Source organism: Hakea prostrata, chromosome 2 (assembly GCF_041222555.1).
Source record: "Hakea prostrata isolate BN-2017 chromosome 2, UWA_Hpros_2, whole genome shotgun sequence".
NCBI classification, from domain to species: Eukaryota; Viridiplantae; Streptophyta; class Magnoliopsida; order Proteales; family Proteaceae; genus Hakea; species Hakea prostrata.
In genome coordinates, this window is record NC_142601.1 from 40,031,014 (window position 1) to 40,036,780 (window position 5,767).

The following is a 5,767-nucleotide window of genomic DNA, read 5'->3' on the forward strand; positions in this document are numbered from 1 at the left end:
TCAAATATGGAAGAAATTTAAAGAAGGCATCCGAATTCGAATCCGAAACTTTATCGAATATCCGATAATAATCCGATCCGATAAACTATCTGATTATTGATTGGTGATTGTCATTTAAAATTTTTTTTTTTTTCAATTTACAAATTCCGCTTACCGACTACCGGTTTCCGAATCCAATTATTAGCCATGTTTTAGAAAAGTGTTTAATACTTTACTCTAACCGGATAATTTTTATTTCCGATTATCCAATTACCGGTTTTTGAATCCAATTATAATCCATTTTCGTGAGAAAAATGTTTTTATCCGGATATTATCTGATCCCGATAAGTAATTATCCGAATTCAAATTCGGTTGCTTAACGGACAGAGACACACTTAAATGAATACGAATATGAATTTAGAGGCAGATTTTGGCTATCCAAGCACTGTGGAAGATCTTTATTTAGGGGGCAGTTTTCATGAAACTTCTCGAAATTATTGTATCTACTTAAATTAAACCGCCAGCACCTCCCAAAATAAACCCGCCCAAATATGGCGCCCTTTTCCCCCCTAATTTCCCCCTCTCGAAGACGACGTCTCTGTCGTTTCTCTCCCATTGTGTCTCTCAACTCGTCTCTTGCTCTGGCTCACTCCAAATCTCCTTCTATCCCGTGTTCGTCGATCTCTATCTTTCGCTTTTTCTTCTTCACCCCATTCCCTTCTGCGTACTTTCTCTTTTTCCTCTTCTTGCAGCCCGCCACACACTCGAATTTGATAGTTAGGTTGTGAGGAAGCCTGGAACAACACATACGAGTGTTAGAGAAGAAGTATCCTCAAGCAGGAATAATGTTAGAGAAGAAATATCTTCAAAGTGATTACTGCTTAGGTTAGTGTTTCCATCTCTTATTGTTGTTTTCTTTATTTTGTAGTCTTTGAGTTTTTTTTCTGAAGAAAATTGTAATGCACGGTATGTGTTCGACGGATTTCTGCATCTCTCCAACAAAACATTCCGAGAAAAACATAGCAAGGTTTTTCTCTTCTACAGATGCTTTTGTGAGGGTCCATTTCCGTCAATAGTTATGCATCTTCTTCTACTCCATTGAATCTTCTCTTTCAAAGTCGAATACTACTATATAAGGAAAACGATCTATATTGAAGTTGCAGGTATTGTTCTGTATGGATTTCTCACTTTCCTTGTAATTTTGTGTTTTCGATTAGTCTGATCAATAGGAAACTCAGTTCTACTTTTGTTGTTGTTACTTGGTCAATGATTCGGGGAGAAGGGAAAACCAGCTTCTAGTGAACAAGGGGCCGTTCCACCGAATGCTACTTCGCTTCCATATGTTCACATCTCCACCGGTTACTTTGTTTGGTTCTTTTTTAATTCTCTCGCATTCTTTCCTGAACTATGGGTTCCTTAATTTGGGATTGGAAGTCCAAGATGCCAGGAAATTCAATGCTTCATACCTGACGTTCACCTTGCATCCGGAGGTTTTGGCTGTTTCAAATAGGAGATCTAAGATTTTCTTCCTTTCAATATGTGAGTTTTTTATTTTCTTCACATCATGGTTACCAATCTCAAATGTTAAATGATTTTCAGTAACTCAAAGGTGAGCTTGAGGATAATAGCTTTTTGAACAATATTCCTTTTGACCATTTTCAAAATTCCCCTGTTTTGTCTTTGCTCTGGCAAATTCACAAGCCATGGAAGAGCATGCAATCTAATGATTCAGGTTAGAGGTTACAAGTGTATATCTATTTGATATTCTTGCTGCTCATGTGTTGCACTTCTTAAGTACCATTGCTGGTAGTTCGCATGTACTAGTATTATTCTTAGCTTTTGTCTCTCGGGATTGCTACTGATTCATTACCCTTTGTTTTGTATTTACATGGTGAATTTGACAAATTGTAGGTACAGGATTTAATTAGCACATTCCTAGTTCTATATGCATATATCCACAAATGCTAGCAGTTTTATGGGTGCTTTTAAGTGATTGGTGATTTCTCAGGTATGTGTTAATATGACCAAACAACCATCATTGGAAAGAGGGCTAGAAGAGAACATGCTGCTGCCTATCTAAAGGAGGGGCTTACAAAAGTGAAGTCGTTATGTTTAGGTTCTTATCAAATTTAGTTATGCTTTAGTTAATGCATTCTATCATGTGGCCTTGGTACTGTTAATATAAGACGGCAATCGAATCTTTGATTTGCAATGTTATGTGGGCGGATTTAGTGGTGGGCAAATTTGTGTGTAATGATAAAAGTCTACACAAAGACCTTGAAGGCAAATATTTTGAACTTGTGAATCATGCTGTTCCTTATATTGGAAAATTTATTTAATTAAATGATTATGAAAATTAGCTGACAAGCTTAAATAGACACATGACATCAACAACATACGCCCCCTTTGCTTATTTGGAGTTACATAGCAATCAAGTCAATGATATTGCTAGCATATTTATGCTGATGCATTTATTTTAAAATATTTTGGAGTTTGTTTCTCATTTTGACTTGGAAAACACATATCTTTCCACTTGTTTTAAAATGTATGAGCTGAATCATACAAGTCTTTTTGTGAAAGAATATACTGATGGCTCTGTTTCTTCTTCTTATTTGTTGGGCTTTTACTGGTTGTTCAATTCATTGCTTCTACATTGTAGTAGTTTACCTTGGTCATTAGTAGTAAAAGCTTCTATTTCCATTATCATGTGTTTTCATTTTGTCATTTTACTTAATCTTTCTCTGGGAGTAAATACTTACTACATCTAATGTGAGGTTGTGAACTGTAGTTTTGTCAAGAAGAAGAAGAAGAAGATATTGGATGGTATTGTGCACGTTTAGTTTCTTGAAGCTTACAAGTCAGTCTCCTCAAATTTGAAATCAGCTGGTGAGGTTTTGGTAAGATTATTTGCAAATGTACAGAAAGCTTTGGGTTTGGAGTATCAGTTGAACAGACGCCAGTTGTTGAAGCTAATAATGCTGTTGCAAAAGCAGCAGAGTTCATCTATAATTTCACAGATGGAAATGAGAGTTTTAATGGTGGTAGCCGTGCTAATACATGTGAAAGCAGGTGACTTTGTTCATTATCCTATTTCCCTACTAACTTTTTGATTAATGCTTGTATACTTTCTTAAACCTTTTTGGAGATTTGTGTTGGTAAAATTATCAGGAGAAATGGGTTGTTAATAGACTTTATGATCTCTATTTTACTCATAGAGCACTTTCTACATTGTGCTTTCTATATTTTGCTAGAACTTAATTCCTATGGCAGGTGGGAACATGAGACATCTCATAGTGGAGGCTTGTATTGCAAGAAAGTTGATTGATAAGTTTGTGTACTTCTGGCCTGGTTATGTGCTTCCATCAGTAACCTTGTCCTCGAATCCATCACCAGCTCAAGGATCTCCTTGGACTGCCTTCATGGAAGGGGCTCCATTAGCTGGTCCTCTATTGAATGCCCTAACTACAACTCCTGTTTCGGCGTGATGTCAAAAGAATTTTCATATTACTGCTCATTTTAATGCATCCATTGTTTAGTCTAAAATCAACTTTGTTGCTTTCAGCTTAGAGGAGATTGAGAAGTTATATCACATAGCATTAAATGGGTCAAAGGAGGATAAGTCAGCATCTGCAAAGATACTATGTGGTGCATTTCTCACCTGTGGGTGATATCCAGGTACCTAGTGGTTTTGTATTATTTGTTGTTTTATTGGATTTCATGTTTTTGATTTGGCTCTACCCATGGCTATTTCCTGACAATATGAGCTTAACAGTATGACTCTAAGGATTTCCAAAAATTAGGATTCAAAGAATATTTTGATTGGCTGATGTGAACCAAATTCTAGGGTTTAGTTTGTAGGGATGTTGGCCTAGATTTAGGCTCACTCCAGGATCCTCTCTCAGGCACTCAACAGTCTTCTAAGGCTGTATGCATTTGTAATAGGAGGTTTCTTGGAGGAATTGGGGTTTAATGTTATAAGGTAATACCCTAGAAATGTTCCGCCAAGCTTAGGATTAGGTCATTCTGGTTTGAAGCTTGTAACCTTGCTGTAATTTAGATTTCAGGTCTGGAATTTAGGTCTAGGGTTTATTTGAAGAGGAATTAAGGTTTGGCTTTTACTGTTATGGAATTTAAGAATTGACAACTGATGTTAGAGTTGGGAAATTGATGCGTAAGAGTTTTTGGTTGGGTTTGGGAAGGGGCTGTTGTGAGTGTTTTATAGTTTCAGGTTAATCCTAGTAGGTTAAGGTCAATCCTACTTGAATTATGTTTAGGTTGAAGAGTCCTATTGAGGTTAGGATTCTTGGGAGGGAGTGAGGTTGGGATTGAGTGTAAGTTTTATACATAATCACCCATGAACATGCAAATGGACGTCCAATTGATGAGATTGCAAAAAAATAAAAAATAAAAATAATTGTATCTTTTCCTTTGTTTATTATTTTTTTAATCAAAATACCAGTCAACTAATTCTTTTTCTAAATAACCCAAGCATAATAAATGTGTATGATATATATATTTTATATCTTAATTGCAGGAAAAAATCATGGAATAGAAGCAGAAATTGATGCCTCTCAAGGCAATGGCGAGAGTAATTGGGTCACTGACATCTTTTCTCAGGTGTTAAAGAAAGATAAACGTAGACGCATTCAATGGCTAGGATTGGGAGCTAGGCTTGTCTCTAAGAAAATAAAAGAGAAGATGTCCTTGAACAAGTTACTTTCTTGAAAAATAAAGTTAATATGTTAGAAGCTCAAGTCACCTGAATTTTATCAGTTGTTAAACAATCAAATCCAGATTGTCAAATGGAAGATTTTTCATCTGAGGAACAGGTAATATTACTAAAATTTTATTAATCTCTAAAGTTTATTTTATTCTTAAAACTCTATGATTCTTATTGTTATTGATTTTGTAAATATTGTATCCTTGTGATAGGGACTTAATCATTTTAATAGTCATGAAGTAAATCACCCTTCTAGGAGCAATGATGCATCTTTTCTCTTGAAGGTAATGTGATACTCTAAGCTATGAGTTTCTTATGAATTTTTGTTACAACATTATTAATTGTTTATTTATTTATTTTATATTGATTGCAGGATAATTTATTAAGAAGTTTATTCAGCCACCGCAGAGTTTCACACAGCATAAAGCAAAGGGCTTGGATCGACTAATTGATTCCAGTGTTTTTTTTAAGTGCACTTTGAATTTTAACACAAACCTTTTATCTTGATTTAAGTTTTAATTTGCAGTTATTCTAATTTGAGTCAATTGGATGACAAATAACTTCTTTTTACTTTTAATTGGTGTGTATAGATTTCAAATGACAATGAATTCAATAAATATGTATTTTGTTTCTATACATTTGTTGTGAAGAAGTGTATATATACTAATCTGTGTCTATATATGTTATAGCCTTTATAAAGAGTTTGTAGTTAAAAATTTCATAAGACAATCCACTTTAATATTGGTACCAATAAATGACCTGAATACATTTGTAGAATAAAATCTATAGTCACATCTTCATTGTGGATGAAATACCTACAAATAAATTTCTACATCTAAAGCATTGTAAAAGAAACATTCGTAATTAATATACCGAAGCTATAGATTAGCCATGGAAATGTTAGTCGCTACAATGTGTATATCAAAAATTGAGATGCAAAAACATCCGCAGCTAAAAGATATATAGCCACGGAAACATCTGGCGCTACAATGTGTAGTTAGAAGTTAATCTGCGGAATATCCACAATTTATATTTTTCGTAGCTATAGGCTAGCCGCGGTAACATATG

At 34.7% G+C, this 5,767-nt stretch overlaps 1 long non-coding RNA gene across 10 annotated transcripts; it reads left to right on the forward strand.

Annotated features, from left to right (window-relative positions):
• The first annotated feature begins 306 nt into the window (after positions 1 to 306).
• LOC149024343 (uncharacterized) lies at positions 307 to 5,549 on the forward strand. 10 transcript variants are annotated; one of them, XR_016171631.1, is made up of 5 exons: positions 307 to 3,420; positions 3,542 to 3,654; positions 4,514 to 4,808; positions 4,912 to 4,983; positions 5,073 to 5,548. It is a non-coding gene; the product is annotated as an uncharacterized LOC149024343 (long non-coding RNA). The 10 variants fall into 10 exon arrangements; XR_016171630.1 differs by having other exon boundaries at positions 307 to 3,048; positions 5,073 to 5,547; XR_016171636.1 differs by having other exon boundaries at positions 307 to 2,876; positions 2,973 to 3,654; positions 5,073 to 5,547.
• The last annotated feature ends 218 nt before the right edge of the window (positions 5,550 to 5,767 follow it).